The following is a 16817-nucleotide window of genomic DNA, read 5'->3' on the forward strand; positions in this document are numbered from 1 at the left end:
ACACTGAATTTGTATATTTCTAATGACTTGTTAATTATGAGTATTGAAGAGTTTTAGTTTTGTGTGTATGCAGAAAAACTAGTTTAATAAGTTGTTTTAGAAAAGACTTTTGAAAGTTTAGGCATGTGAAACATTCTTTGAGTCCCTAGCTTACAGACAGGTCCTCATAGCCGCCTAACTCCTATGGCTCTTGATGTGGTGAGGTTTTTGGGATTTGTAACATACCCTGTAATCTTCCATTCTATCACTCTATGCCTTTAGTTGATAATTTAATCTGTTTATGTTTAAAGGAATTATCGAAAGGCAAGGTCTTATTATAGTCATTTTGTTATTTGTTTTCTAATTTTATTGTACTTCCTTTCTCACTCTATTATAGTCCTTGTGTTAAATGATACAGTGATACTCTAGTAGTGCATCTTGATTCATTGCTTATTATTTTGGGGCAGTCTATTACAAATATTTGCTTTATGGTTACCAAGAGACTTACAAAAAAAAATCTTTTGATTGTAACAGGCTATTTTGAAAGGACAGCGACTTCACATGAGTATAAAGAGACACAAAAAGAAAAAGAGAAAATACACTAATAAAAAACTTCACTTGCACTTGATTCCTCACCACATTTTGAAGTTTGGATGTCCTATTTTACATCTTTCTGTATTGCCTATTTCTTTAATGCATAAATGTAGTTATTGTTTTTGTTTTATTTTTTAGTCTTCATACTAAAGATAACAATGCTTTACAAACCATGTATACATATTAGAGCTTTCTGCATTTGTCTCTCTAGTTACTCTTACCAGTGAGTTTTATGCCTTCTCATATTTTCATCTTATTATTAATGTTTTTTTTTTTCTTTTTGTTTGAAGAACTCTTTAAGAATTTCTAATAGGACAGGTATGGCAGAGATATATTCCCTCAGCTTTTATTTATTTGGGATGTCTATATTACCTTTCATTTCTTAAGGATAGCTTTGCTGGCTACAGTGTTCTTTGATGGCAGAGGTTTTTTTGTTTTGTTGGGGTTTTTTCCTTTCTCCCCTCCTTTCCCTTTTCTCCCTTCCCCTCCCCTTTTCTTTCCTCCTTTTCCCCCCTCCTCCCGCCCCTCATTCCTTCTCTACTTTGAAAATCTCATGCTACTGTTGTGGCATGTAAGGCTTCTGCTGAGAAGTCAGCTTTCTGTCAAACTAGGACACGCTTATGCAATTTGTTTTTCATTTCTCTTAAAGCCTTAGAATCTTTTTCACCTTTGAAAGTTTGAATATGGTATGTCTTGGGCTAGACTTGGTTGAATAAAATGTGATCTTTGACCTTCTTATACTTAGATATTTGTATTTTTCTCTAGATTTGGAAAAGTTTTTTCCTTTTATTTCTTTAAATAAGCTTTCTACCCCTTGGGCTTTCTGAAATCCATGAACTGAATATTTGCTCTTTTAAGGCGGCCCCAAAGTTCCTGCAGTGTTTTTTCATTCCTCTTCTTTCCTTATTATTTTTCTCCTCTGTATATTTTCACATAGTCTGTTTTTGAGCTGTTTCTTTTTTGTTTGATCTTTCCAGATTTATATTTTTGATCATGTTTTTAATTTTGCTTAGTATGTTTTTCAGCTCAAGGATTGTTTGGTTTAATTTTTAAAAAATGCCTCTCTCTCTCTGAAAGTATCTCTGAGAGTATTGAATTTTTCCTCTCATTTTCCTTCCCTTGAAGCTTGATGAATTTCCTTAAAACAGCCATTTTATATTTTCTATTAAACTAAGTACTGTGGCACATGACTATAATCCCAGTGAGTCGGGAGGCTAAGGCAGAGGATCACAAGTTCAAGGCCAGTCTCAGCAACTTAGTGAGGCCCTATCTCAAAATGAAAAGGACTGGGGATATGGCTCAGTGGTAAAGTATCCCTGAGTTCAATCCCCAGAACCAAAAATTTTTAAAATTTTCTTTTGAACTTTTGGAGAGTTCATCCATACTGGTTGCTATCTATTCAGTTTCTGGTGTGTTATTTTAACTGTAAGAGTGAGGTCATGATTTCCTGAAAGCTCTTGGTCCTTGGTGTGTAAAATCATCTAGGCATTGAAAGATCAGCATTTCTTCCACTCTTTGTGTTTTAGCTTCATGCCTGATCAGAAATTTAAGGCAAACTAGTTATGTTCTCTGAGACTGTAGTTACTTTATTTCAGCACTAGATGGCACCCCTAAGTCCACGTTAATCATCAGTCACTATTGGTGTATTGTCATTGTTTCAATACGAGAGGGCTATCCAAGTCCAAGCTTGTCCCAAATCTGCACTTGATTTGTTGTTCAATGTGAAATGAGTACTAACAAAGGGTACTCCATCCCTTTAAGTCTCTCTCTCAGACTGTGATAGGTCAAGATGCTTTATCCAGTGTCCTGTGGTTGGATACTATAGGATTCTGCCTCGCTTTGAAACATGTCACACTCTGAGCCCAAAGCCCACCATAATCAGCAAAGCAATGGAATAGGAGCAAGGCTCACAACTATGGGATACCTACTGCTGGGTGGACTTGGCCCAAGCAAGGCCCAAGATTACTTCAAGTAGACACAGGTGATGCTGGCTAGAATAGAAGTCTGACAAACTGGAACCACCTCTGGTACTGGGAGTTTTTCAGAGACTCTGCTTGGGCAAAGGCCTGGGGATTAGTGCTGTTAGTATCTGCCCAGTACACCAGCTCAGCACAAAGCTCCAAGGTAATCCTGTGCTAAGTACTCTGCCCTTCTCTCAGCAAATGGAGGTTCGTTTCATGCTTTGTTGCCCAAGATTGCTGTAATGTTGGTAAAGGCAGTAACTTGGCCACCACGCCTGCACTGTACCTGAGTCCCATAATGCTACTAAGTACATGCATAGTCTGCATAGTCCCGTTCTGCAACTAATAAGCCAAAAATGAATCTGTCCCTCCAGTGCTCAGGTTTCTGCTGGTGCCAGAGCAAGTCCAGAGGCTTCATCTGTGAGTATTGGCCTGGCCATAGCTATGCTCAGCAGTTGTTGGTGGAGACAGTCCTGTGGTCACTCATGCTGACGCTAAATTGGTTATACCTAAGTCTCATAGCCACAGAAACCTGCATAGGCTGGATGAGGACTGTCCTGGGCCTGTTTCAAGGCTGGACTTGATGCAGGTCAAAACTTGAGTCTGGCCGAGTGAGGTGGCCCCACACCTACCATGAAAATCTGTAATCCAAAATGCTTGAAATTCAAAAAATTTTGAGTGCTACATTGTTTTATTAATGAAGTATGTTGAATTTCAGATTTTTGGATTAAGAATTTGCTCAATCAATAGAAAGAAGAGAACATTTTGTTCTATTGTAATGATTAGTAACAGCAGTATTTTATTTTATTTTATTGAAAGCAATAAAGGGTTGTAGCATATTGCTTTGCCTGTCAGGACAAGTGACCAGTCCATTTTTCTCACATCACCTCTTAAAATCAAATACCATCGTGAAGATATAATTATCTTTGTAGCATACAAATTAAAGTAAAGATAGATGAGGAAATCAAAATATTGAAGTTACATGATCAGCCAGAAATCTACTAGCCTATAATAGATCTTGGATAAAATCTCAGTCAGTTCCCTTAAAGATAATTTGAAATGTTCTCCATGTATAACATAGACATATAATAGAGATAGAGCTCTTAACTTTTTGTACCAATAACAGATTGAATAGAATGTAATCATATAATAGATTATCCTTTTCAGTAGAATAGTACTATAATTGAGATTTTCCTGGACATGCTTGTGGGAATAAAACATTTTATCATAGTTAAATCTGACTTTGAAAAACATTTATTATTATGTAGTTTATAAAGTAGACAATTCTTGATTAAAAAAATTTCCCACCTAAGTATTTAGAACAATAAATAGACATCGTGATTCATTTGGTTTTTAAAAAAATTTTATGGATCAAGAATGTGTTTGGTCATAGAAAAAGTAGAGTTTTTTTTTTTTTTTTTTTTTTGGTACTAGGAATTGATTGAACTCTGAGGTGCTTTACCACGGAGCTGCATCCCCAGCCCTGTATTTTATTTTTTATATTGAGACAGGGCTTCACAAGGTTGCTTAGGACCTCACTAAATTGCTGATGCCCTTAAATTTGCCATTCTCGTATCTCAGCCTCTGAAGTCACTGAGATTACAGGTGTGTTCCACCATGCCTGACTGAAAACAGCTTAAAGATTAAAAGTATCTCTTATAAGGAAGAATTTTTAAATTTAGTTATAGGTATCTGTCTATAAAATGGACTTCTTTACAGTATAGTAATTACTCACTGTAGAAATGACTTCTGCATTGTCAGGATGTGAGACTTGATGGCCTATGTAGTCTTTTCCAAATTTATAACCTTAATGGTAAAATGTAAAGTTAAAGACACAATATGGCTAATAATATTAGAACTGAAATATAAATAGCAAATGAAAAATTTCATAAAATATAATTTTCCACAAGATGGCAGCAAACATTTAACTATGTTCTGATTTATATTCTTATCCTACAAAATTAATCCAATCTGTTGCAATTTTTCTTAGAATTTTGTTTGTAAATTCAGATATATGGTGTCTTCCCTTTCCTGCATTTAAAATTTTGCACTTAGTAAATTTTTAAAAAAGTCCTGAGTCAGTGTTTTGACAACGTTTTTCCATGTTGAAGAGGTAATGTTTATAAATATATAAATACAAAAGACATATACATGTAAAATGTATTGAAATCTCTCATACTTTGAATTAGTAGGTTTTGTCTTCCTATTATGTATTTCTTGGTATCCTAACTAATGGAAGCTTGCTTGATAATTATAAGTACAGTTTTTTCATTCTATAAATATATTTCATGATATTTTCATTTGTGATGACCCTTCATAAATGACTTAAGAATTAGGACTTCTAGGCTGAAAGAAAACTAATTTTTTTTCATATTTATTTTTTAGAAGTAGTTGGACACAATACCTTAATTTTGTTTATTTAATTTTATGTGGTGCTGAGGATCAAACCTCGCAGGTCCTCGCAGGTGGTAGACGAGCACTCTACTGCTGAGCCACAATCTCAGCCCCAGAAAACTTATTATTTTTTTAATGTGAAACTAAGGCCAAGAACAGTGACCTTTAAGTATAAAAGTAGAGATTAGTATAAAATCTGAGCTTCCTTACTCTTGGTCAAACTTTCTTGATAGTGTTTCTTCCCATGGATATGATGTTGCATATTCTGTTATTTCAGAATTTAAAGCTTCTTAAAATTATTATCTCTCAGAATACTTAAGTATGTGTTTATTATCTCTTGTCAACATGTGATCTTTAATTGCATGCTTCATATTCTGAAGTTTAAAAATATCACCTGCTGTCAGGTGGTATCTTTGTAAAGTCATTTCAGATTTCTAACTCTAATATCTAAAGTATAATTTTATTAATAGATAAGTGTAAGCAATGTTACCCTTTTTCCAATTTGATTAGTCTACAAGTAACTTCCTTGAGTTTGAAATGCTTGGGACCACAAGTATTTCAGATTTTGTAATTTTTTAGATTTTTTTAATATTGCACACACATGAGATATGTTAGGGATGTGACATGGAATTCATTTATTTTTTCATATGTACTGTATACACAGTGTGAAGGTAACTTCATACAATACTTTTAGTGCACCTACATTTTAACTGTGACCTGTCACATGAGAGCAGGTGTGAAATTTTCCAATTATAGTGTTACATCAGTGTTCAAAAAAATTTTGAATCTTGGAGCATTTTATTTTTATTAATTTTTTAAAAATTTATATATGACAGCGAGATGCATTACAATTCATATTACACATATAGAACACAATTTTTCATATCTCTGGTTGTATACAGTGTATATTCACAGCAATTCATGTCTTCATACATGTACTTTGGATAATGATGACCATCACATTCCACCATCATTTCTTTTTTTTTTTTTTTGTAGGACTGGAGAGGTGTTTATACATTCCACACAGCTTATCTTAATTAACATAAACTAGATACAGCAGTCAACCAATAAGGAATCTCCACACTTAATGGCTCACTGGTATTACCTCATAAACCACTCCCTCTGGCAAAATGCCAGGCGCCATCCAGACTTGTTTACAGACCCTAACATTTCTCTGGCAAAATGCCAGGCGCCATCCTGACTTGTTTACAGACTCTAACATTTAACTATGAACATTCTAGACTCCTTCTCTGACATTTCCTCCACTGTTGTGTCAATAGATTCTATTACTGAAGTATCATACACATACATACACATACATACATATATAAATGTATATATACCATATACATACATTATACACACATATATATAAAGTAAAAATTAAAAGTTAAAAATAAAATAATACAAAAGAAAGTTGAAATATACTGATCAAACATACTAGTCCTCAAAGTACTGATCCATGAAAACTAACTGGCTTCAAAAATGCTAGAAATGAGAAAAAAAATATGAATATGTATAAGTATCCATGAACCATTCAGGTCACAATTAAACAGAATAGAGATGAAAGAAATAAAAATTTAAAAAAAAAAAAAAAAAAGAATCTTGATGAAAAGTTAAATAATTGTTTCCTTTGGAGTTCCAAAGATTCTCAGCTTCCCTTCTCAGCAGTGTTGGGAGGGGTGGGCTGGAGTGTAATGCCTGCTCCACCCTCAGGGTGTGGTTGCTGGAGTGTGAAAGGAAATTCCACAGGTGGAGATCCTGGAGGTGAGGTTTAGGCTTAGGTAGACTACAGGTTCTTCCTTGAATGGGGATTAGTTTGAAGATTTTAAATCAGTTCACTTTTGGGGCCCAGCAAATCCATGCTGGAAGACTTCACCCCAGGGATTGCCCCTGGATTCCACTCATATGGTGGAGAGCCCAATTCTTATTCCCCTCTGTCATCTGAAGACCTCATGTTTCCTGGTCTCTACTTGGGTTCAGTCTCCAAACTCAATCTCTCCCATCCTGCCCTTTCAAATTCCTGGCCAGGTGTGTCTCTCCCAGCCAGTCCTGCAAGCTGCCAAATTGAAGAGCAAGGTGGGTAGCTGGGTGGATTTCCATGATCAATATTCTCCTGTGTAAACTCCTCTCCATGTTTAATTTTCTCCTAGTCACTTAGACATACTCTGTCATGCAGTGTGGGTTTGCCAGGCCTGTATTTCAGGCCAAACTCAGATTTTCCAGGATTTGATTCCCCCAGCTGTTGGTCCCCTGCACCATGGCTACAAAATTGTTCCTTCCTCTGTCCTCCACAGGCAGACAGGAGAAATGCAAATGCTTTCCTGCACAAGGATATTGTGCAGCACAACTTTCATATTAGTCTAGCTGTGTCTTCAACCTCTAATCTCTCTATACCCAGACACACCTCAGGCCTTCTAAAAATGCAGGTTCCTTTAATTCCCTCACCCCTCCACTTTCTGGCTGGTGCCTCTGGCAGTGATAGCAGCAGTAGTGCTGGGCATTTCTTCCTTATTTTATTATATCAAATTTCCTGAGTCCCAATCTGCTTTGAATATCCAATATTAAATCCCAGTAAAGTCCCACACACACACCTTTTTTTTTTTTTTTTTTTTTACTCACCTTGCTGAGAAGTTGCCTATTTGCTTTCTTGGTTTCACCCCACAGAGCAGCCAGGAAAGTGACTTCCTCTATTCCACCATCTTGAAAAAACCTACTTCATTACCTTTTATCACTACTGAACAAAGTTCTCATATTAAGCTATCTCCTAGGCTATTTATTAATTAGGTATCTTCTTGTAGCTCAATCAGGTGTATTGATGATAGTGGGGCATAAAGAGCAAAATATGGTAAATTCAAAGAAAATAACCCCTTAGAAAGAGAAAACAGGTATAGGTTTGCCAGATTTACAATGAAAAATACAGAATACCCCATGAAATTTGAATTGCAAATAAACAATGCATACATAGTTTTTAAAATGTAAGCATGTCCCGTGCAGTTTTTTTTTTTTTTTTTTATTGTTGGTCGTTCAAAACATTACATAGTTCCTCATACATCATATTTCACAGTTTGATTCAAATGAGTTATGAACTCCCAATTTTATCCCGTATACAGATTGCTGTATCACATCAGTTACCCTTCCATTGATTGACATATTGCCTTTCTAGTGTCTGATGTATTCTGCTGTCTGTATTATTCTCTACTATCCCCCCTCCCCTCCCCTCCCCTCCCCTTTTCTCTCTCTACCCCTTCTACTGTAAATCACTTCTTCCATTTGAATTATCTTGTCTTACCCCTCCTTTCCTCTTATATGTCATTTTGTATAACCCTGAGGATCGCCTTCCATTTCCATGCGATTCCCCTTCTCGTTTCCTTTCCCTCCCACCTCTCAACCCTGTTAATGAAAATCTTCGTCTCAAGCTCTTCGTCTCTACCCTGTCCTTGTTTCCTCCCCTTATATCAGAGGAGTCATTTGGTATTTGTTTTTTAAAGATTGACTAGCTTCACTTAGCATAATCTGCTCTAATGCCATCCATTTCCCTCCAAATTCTATGATTTTGTCATTTTTAAATGCAGAGTAATACTCCATTGTGTATAAATGCCACATTTTTTTAATCCATTCATCTATTGAAGGGCATCTAGGCTGATTCCACAATCTTGCTATTGTGAATTGTGCTGCTATGAACATCGATGTAGCAGTGTCCCTGTAGCATGCTCTTATTAGGTCTTTAGGGAATAGACCGAGAAGGGGAATAGCTGGGTCAAATGGTGGTTCCATTCCCAGCTTTCCAAGAAATCTCCATACTGCTTTCCAAATTGGCTGCACCAATTTGCAGTCCCACCAGCAATGAACAAGAGTGCCCTTTTCCCCACATCCTCTCCAGCACTTATTGTTGTTTGACTTCCTAATGGCTGCCAATCTTACTGGAGTGAGATGGTATCTTAGGGTAGTTTTGATTTGCATTTCTCTGACTGCTAGCGATGGTGAGCATTTTTTCATGTACTTATTGATTGATTGTATGTCCTCTTCTGAGAAGTGTCTGTTCAGGTCCTTTGCCCATTTATTGATTGGGTTACTTGTTGTCTTATTGTCTAATTTTTTGAGTTCTTTATATATTCTGGTTATTAGGGCTCTATCTGAAGTGTGTGGAGTAAAGATTTGTTCCCAGGATGTAGGCTCCCTGTTTATCTCTCTTATTGTTTCTTTTGCTGAGAAAAAACTTTTTAGTTTGAGTAAGTCCCATTTGTTGATTCTAGTTGTTAACTCTTGCGCTATGGGTGTCCTATTGAGGAATTTGGAGCCTGCTCCCACAGTATGTAGATCATAACCAACTTTTTCTTCTATCAGATGCCGTGTCTCTGATTTAATATCAAGCTCCTTGATCCATTTTGAGTTAACTTTTGTGCAAGGCGAGAGATAGGGATTCAGATTCATTTTGATGCAAATGGATTTCCAGTTTTCCCAGCACCATTTGTTGAAGATGCTATCCTTCCTCCATTGCATGCTTTTAGCCCCTTTATCAAATATAAGATAGTTGTAGTTTTGTGGATTGGTTACTGTGTCCTCTATTCTGTACCATTGGTCCACCCGCCTGTTTTGGTACCAGTACCATGCTGTTTTCGTTACTATTGCTCTGTAGTATAGTTTGAAGTCTGGTATCGCTATACCGCCTGATTCACACTTCCTGCTTAGTATTGTTTTTGCTATTCTGGGTCTTTTATTATTCCATATGAATTTCATGATTCTTTTATCTATTTCTACAAGAAATGCAGCTGGGATTTTGATTGGCATTGCATTGAACTTATAGAGAACTTTTGGTAATATCGCCATTTTGATGATGTTGGATCTGCCTATCCATGAGCAGGGTATATTTTTCCATCTTCTAAGGTCTTCTTCTATGTCTTTCTTTAGGGTTTTGTAATTTTCATTGTATAAATCTTTCACCTCTTTTGTTAGGTTGATTCCCAAGTATTTTATTTTTTGGGGGGATATTGTGAATGGAGTAGTTGTCCTCATTTCCGTTTCAGAGGATTTGTCGCTGATATACAGGAATGCCTTTGATTTATGCGTGTTGATCTTATATCCTGCCACTTTGCTGAATTCATTTATTAGCTCTAATAGCTTCTCTGTAGACCCTTTTGGGTCTGCTAGGTATAGAATCATATCATCTGCAAATAGTGATAATTTAAGTTCTTCTTTTCCAATTTTTATCCCTTTAATTTCTTTCGTCTGTCTAATTGCTCTGGCCAGTGTTTCGAGGACTATGTTGAACAGAAGTGGTGAGAGAGGGCATCCCTGTCTTGTACCAGATCTTAGAGGGAATGCCTTCAATTTTTCTCCATTCAGAATGATGCTGGCCTGTGGCTTATCATAGATTGCTTTTACAATGTTGAGGTATGATCCTGTTATCCCTAATTTTTCTAGAGTTTTGAACATAAAGGGATGCTGTACTTTGTCGAATGCTTTTTCTGCGTCTATCGAGACTATCATATGGTTCTTATTTTTTAGTCTATTGATGTGGTGGATAACATTTATTGATTTCCGTATATTGAACCAGCCTTGCATCCCATGGATGAATCCTACTTGATCATGGTGTATAATTTTTTTGATATGTATTTGAATCCGGTTCGCCAGAATTTTATTGAGGATTTTTGCGTCAAGGTTCATTAGAGATATTGGTCTGTAGTTTTCTTTCTTTGAAGTGTCTTTGTCTGGTTTCGGAATCAGGGTGATGTTGGCCTCGTAGAATGAATTTGGAAGTTCTCCCTCTTTTTCTATTTCCTGAAATAGCTTGAAAAGTATTGGTGTTAGTTCCTCTTTAAAGGTTTTGTAAAACTCTGCTGTATACCCATCCGGTCCTGGGCTTTTCTTAGTTGGTAGTCTTTTGATGGTTTCTTCTATTTCTTCTATTGTTATTGGTCTGTTTAGGTTGTCTATATCCTCCTGGTTCAATCTGGGCAGATCGTAAGACTTAAGGAATTTATCTATGCCTTCACTATCTTCTATTTTATTGGAGTATAAGGCTTCAAAATAGTCTCTGATTATCTTCTGTATTTCTGAAGTGTCTGTTGTGATATTACCTTTTTCATCCCGTATGCTAGTAATCTGGGTTCTCTCTCTTCTTCTCTTCGTTAGCATGGCTAAGGGTCTGTCAATTTTATTTATTTTTTCAAAGAACCAGCTTTTAGTTTTGTCAATTTTTTCAATTGTTTCTTTTGTTTCAATTTCATTAATTTCAGCTCTGATTTTGATTATTTCTTGCCTTCTACTTCTTTTGCTGTTGTTTTGCTCCTCTTTTTCTAGGATTTTGAGATGAAGTATGAGATCATTTATTTGTTGGTTTTTTCTTTTTTTGAGGAATGAACTCCAAGCAATGAATTTTCCTCTTAGGACTGCTTTCAATGTGTCCCATAGATTCCGATATATTGTGTCCGTGTTTTCATTTAACTCTAGGAATTTTTTAATTTCCTCCTTGATGTCTTCAATAACCCATATGTCATTCAGCAACCTGTTGTTCATTCTCCAAGTGATGCTTGATTTTTCCTTTCTTCTTTTATCATTGATTTTCAGTTTCATTCCATTATGATCAGATAAGATGCATGGTATTATCTCTACCCCTTTATATTGTCTAAGAGTTGCCCTGTGACATAATATATGGTCTATTTTTGAGAAGGTTCCATGTGCTGCTGAAAAAAAAGTGTAACTACTTGATGTTGGGTGGTAAAGTCTATATATGGCAATTAAGTCTAGGTTATTAATTGTGTTGTTGAGTTCTATAGTTTCCTTATTTAACTTTTGTTTGGAAGATCTGTCCAGTGGTGAGAGAGGTGTGTTGAAGTCTCCCATGATGATTGTATGGTGGTCTATCAGACTCTTGAACTTGAGAAGAGTTTGCTTGATGAACACCGCTGCACCATTATTTGGGGCATATATATTTATGATTGTTATGTCTTGTTGGTTTATGGTTCCCTTGAGCAGTATGAAGTGTCCTTCTTTATCCCTTTTGATTAGCTTTGGCTTGAAATCTATTTTATTAGATATGAGTATGGACACGCCTGCTTGTTTCCGCTGTCCATATGAGTGGTATGATTTTTCCCAACCTTTCACCTTCAGTCTATGGATATCTTTTTCTATCAGATGCGTCTCCTGTAGACAGCATATTGTTGGGTCTTGTTTTGTGATCCATTCTACTAGCCTGTGTCTCTTAATTGGTGAGTTTAAGCCATTGACATTTAGGGTTATTATTGAGATATGGTTTGTACTTCTATCCATATTTGTTTGTTGATGTTACTAAACCTGATTTGTTATCCTCTTTGACTACTTTCCCCCCTTTACTGTCCTACCTCCCATTGTTGGTTTTCAATGTTATTTTCCATTTCCTCTTCCTGCAATGTTTTGCCAAGGATTTTTTGAAGAGATGGTTTTCTAGCTGCGAATTCTTTTAACTTTTGTTTATCATGGAAGGTTTTAATTTCATCTTCTAACCTGAAGCTTAATTTTGCCGGATACACGATTCTTGGTTGGAACCCATTTTCTTTCAGTGTTTGAAATATGTTATTCCAGGATCTTCTAGCTTTCAGAGTCTGTGTTGAGAGATCAGCTGTTATCCTGATTGGTTTACCCCTAAATGTAATCTGCTTCCTTTCCCTTGTAGCTTTTAAAATTCTTTCCTTATTCTGTATGTTGGACATCTTCACTATAATGTGTCTAGGTGTGGATCTCTTATGGTTTTGTACATTCGGCGTCCTGTAGGCTTCTAGGATTTGGGATTCTGTCTCATTCTTCAAGTCTGGGAAGTTTTCTCGTATTATTTCATTGAATAGGCTGTGTATTCCTCTGGTGTGGAGCTCTGTGCCTTCCTGTATCCCCATGACTCTTAAATTTGGTCTTTTGATATTGTCCCATATTTCTTGGATGTTCTGTTCATGGTTTCTTAGCAGACTTGCTGAGCTGTCTATGTTCTTTTCCAGTTGAAATACTTTGTCTTCATTGTCTGATGTTCTCTCTTCTAAGTGATCTACTCTGCTGGTAGTATTCTCAATTGAGTTTTTAAGTTGGTTTATTTTTTCCTGCATTTCTAGTATTTCTATTTGTTTGTTTTTTATTTCCTCTATCTCCCTGTGAAATTGATCTTTTACTTCCTGGATTTGTTTGTCAATGTGATCTTTCATTATCTGATTTTGCTGTCTCATGTCTTCCTTGAGACTCCAGATCATCTGAAGCATGTATATCCTGATCTCTCTATCTGACATTCCATCTGTTGCACCTATTACCTCTTCTAAAGTTGAGTTGACCTGCATTGCCTGTGGTCCTTTCTTTCCTTGTCTTTTCATACTGCTGGCGTTTCTTTCTGCTTGGAGAAACTGTTGTGTTTTGAAATTTTCCCTCTATTTATTTATATTGCTCTTGTATAGTTGAATAATCACCCTTGCAGGGCATGTAGTGGCTGTGATCCTCCTCCAATTGGTGTGATCTGTCTACCACGCTGGCAGGCCCTAGGTCTGCTCTGCTGGTCGGTCAAAGGTCCGCCTACCCAGCAGGCACGAGGGGCACCTCTATCACTCCGCAGGTTGCTGGGCTTAACCTCCCGATGGGTCGAAGGTTCGTCTAGCTTGCAGGGGGCTGCTCCTGGAGCGAGAGCTAGGCCTCCCGGGGGAGCCCGGATGGTGGAGGCCGACTGCCGGTTCAGGCGGGGCGGGCCAAGCCGCACTGGGTGCCGGCGGCTTGCAAACGCGGCTGGTATCAGCAGGACTTAACTCCTGCACCCGCTGCGGGGGCACCTTTATCGCCGAGTAGCTGCGGTCGCGTGGTTGGGAACCGGGCGGGTGGGGCCGCTTCTCCCAGGGCGAGAGCTGGGCCTCCCGGGGGAGCCCGGATGGCGGAGGACTGCCGGTTCGGGCGGGGCGGGCCAAGCAGCTCAGGGATCCCGCTGGTTGCAAAGGCGGTTGGCGTCTGCAGGACTTAACTTCTGCACCCGCCGCCGGTTCGGGCGGGGCGGGCCAAGCCGCTCAGGGTTCCCGCGAGTTGCAAAGGTGGCTGGCGTCTGCAGGACTTAACTTCTGCACCCGCCACGTGGGCACCTTTATTGTCGAGTAGCTGTGGCTGCCTGGTTAGGAACCGGGCGGGTGGGGCCGCTTTTCCCTGGGCGAGAGCTAGGCCTCCCGGGGGAGCCCGTATGGTGGAGGACTGCCGTATGGTGGAGGACTGCCGGTTCGGGCGGGGCGGGCCAAGCCGCTCAGGGATCCCGCGGGTTGCAAAGGCGGTTGGCGTCTGCAGGACTTAACTTCTGCACCCGCCGCCGGTACGGGCTGGGCGGGCCAAGCCGCTCAGGGTTCCCGCGGGTTGCAAAGGCGGCTGGCGTCTGCAGGATTTAACTTCTGCACCCGCCACGTGGGCACCTTTATTGCCGAGTAGCTGTGGCTGCCTGGTTAGGAACCGGGTGGGTGGGGCCGCTTCTCCCAGGGCGAGAGCTAGGCCTCCCGGGGGAGCCCGTATGGCGGAGGACTGCCGGTTCGGGCGGGGCGGGCCAAGCCGCTCAGGGATCCCGCGGGTTGCAAAGGTGGCTGGCGTCTGCAGGACTTAACTTCTGCACCCGCCACGAGGGCACCTTTATCTCCAAGTAGCTGAGGCCACCTGGTTAGGAACCGGGCGGGTGGGGCCGCTTCTCCCAGGGCGAGAGCTAGGCCTCCCGGGGGAGCCCGTATGGCGGAGGACTGCCGGTTCGGGCGGGGCGGGCCAAGCAGCTCAGGGATCCCGCGGGTTGCAAAGGCGGTTGGCGGGTTGCAAAGGCGGTTGGCGTCTGCAGGACTTAACTTCTGCACCCGCCACGTGGGCACCTTTATTGCCGAGTAGCTGTGGCTGCCTGGTTAGGAACCGGGCGGGTGGGGCCGCTTTTCCCAGGGCGAGAGCTAGGCCTCCCGGGGGAGCCCGTATGGCGGAGGACTGCCAGTTCGGGCGGGGCGGGCCAAGCCACTCAGGGTTCCCGGGGGTTGCAAAGGTGGCTGGCGTCTGCAGGACTTAACTTCTGCACCCGCCACGTGGGCACCTTTATCGCCGAGTAGCTGTGGCCGCCTGGTTAGGAAGCGGGCGGGTGGGGCCGCTTCTCCCAGGGCGAGAGCTAGGCCTCCAGGGGGAGCCGCCTGCCGGAGCGGCTGATGGTTGGGGGACTAGACCTCTGTGCCCGCGTGGTCTTCCAAGATCCACTTCTCTGGGGCAACCTGTCACTTCGAGTAAACCTACCAGTTCACGGCAGCTCTCCTCTTAAGGAAGTTATGCTAGAAGTTCCTCCGTAGCTAGGCTGCAGCTGTTTCGATGAGTCTTTCATATCCCGTTAAAGTGGAGACGTTGGAGTCGCTGCTTCCTCGCCGGCCGCCATGTTGGATCCCTCCCGTGCAGTTTTTGAAACAAACTTTTAGGGCTGGGGATATAGCTCAGTTGGTAGAGTGCTTGTCTCGCATGCACAAGGCCATGGGTTCGATCCCTTTTTCTTTGACCAGGTCTGAGACGGCCCTCCCTCTGGCTCCTGCCTCCAGCCACCCGATCAGGAGGGGCAGGGGAGTGATGTTAAAAAGCCCACCATCATTTCTAACCCCATGCCTCCTCTCTTCCCCTCCTACCCCTCTGCCGTATCTAGAGTCTATTCCTTCCATACTCCCCCTCTCTACCCCACTATGAATCAGCCTCCTTATATCAGAGAAAACATTCAGCATTTGGTTTTCTGGGATTGGCTAATTTCACTTAACATTATTTCCTCCAACTCCATCCATTTACCTGCAAATGCCATGATTTTATTCTCTTTTATTGCTGAGTAATATTCCATTGTGTATAAGTGCCACATTTTTTTAATCCATTCATCTACTGAGGGGCATCTAGGTGGGTTCCAGAATTGTGCTGCTATATACATTGATGTGGCTGTGTCCCTATAGTATGCTGTTTTTAAGTCCTTTGTGTATAGACCAAGGTGAGGGACAGCTGGGTCAAATGGTGGTTCCATTCCCAATTTTTCAAGGAATCTCCATACTGCTTTCCATATTGGCTGCAAGGCCTCAACTTCCTTAATAAGACTCCTATAGCACAAGAATTAAAATCAAGAATCCATAAATGGAATGGAATCAAACTAAAAAGTTTCTTCTCAGCAAAAGAAACAATCTGTGGGATGAATAGAGAGTCTACATCTTGGGAGCAAATTTTTACCCCTCACACATCAGATAAAGCACTAATCTCTGGGTATATAAAGAACTCAAGAAGCTAAGCACCCAAAAAACAAATAACCCAATCAATAAATGGGCCAAAGACCTGAACAGACACTTCTCAGAAGATGATATACAGTCACTCAGCAAATATATGAAAAAATGTTCATCTTTGCTAGCAATTAGAGAAATGCAAATCAAAACTGCTCTTAAGATTTCACCTGCAGTCAGAATGGCAGCTATTATGAATACAAACAACAGTAAGTACTGGCGAGGATGTGGGGTAAAGCATTTTATATTTTTGGATTTGGGATGCTCAATTTATAGTAAATGGTTACTATATATCTATTATTATTATTACCTTAATTAGACCAAATCAAAGCTCTAAGCTATAAAAATGATTATAGAGTTTGAGGAAACCCTGAGGTACAGGTTAAGTAAAGAAAGGGATAGAAGAGAGTAGTTTTTGGTTGTTGTTTCTTAACCATTTGGAAATTTGAAGACTAATGGGAAAGGAGAGCTTAAAGAAAGCAGGGAGAGGAAAAGAATCTGATAACTCACCTCTAAGTTGGATCATTACCTTAGAAATGCTAGAAAATTTTCTGAAATTTAACACCCACGAATAGTATAAGATCTGTAGCAGAGGCTCCATTTCTCTTGAAAGATATTATGTATTTCACTGGGAGAGATTAAGTTCTTC

At 39.9% G+C, this 16817-nt stretch overlaps 1 protein-coding gene across 18 annotated transcripts in view; it reads left to right on the forward strand.

Moving 5' to 3' along the window:
• Positions 1–16817, forward strand: part of Ect2 (epithelial cell transforming 2) — a 91322-nt gene that overhangs the window by 64772 nt on the left and 9733 nt on the right. The gene's annotated exons all lie outside the window — the stretch shown is intronic.

The sequence above is a fragment of the Urocitellus parryii genome, chromosome 2 (assembly GCF_045843805.1).
Source record: "Urocitellus parryii isolate mUroPar1 chromosome 2, mUroPar1.hap1, whole genome shotgun sequence".
Taxonomy (NCBI): domain Eukaryota; kingdom Metazoa; phylum Chordata; class Mammalia; order Rodentia; family Sciuridae; genus Urocitellus; species Urocitellus parryii.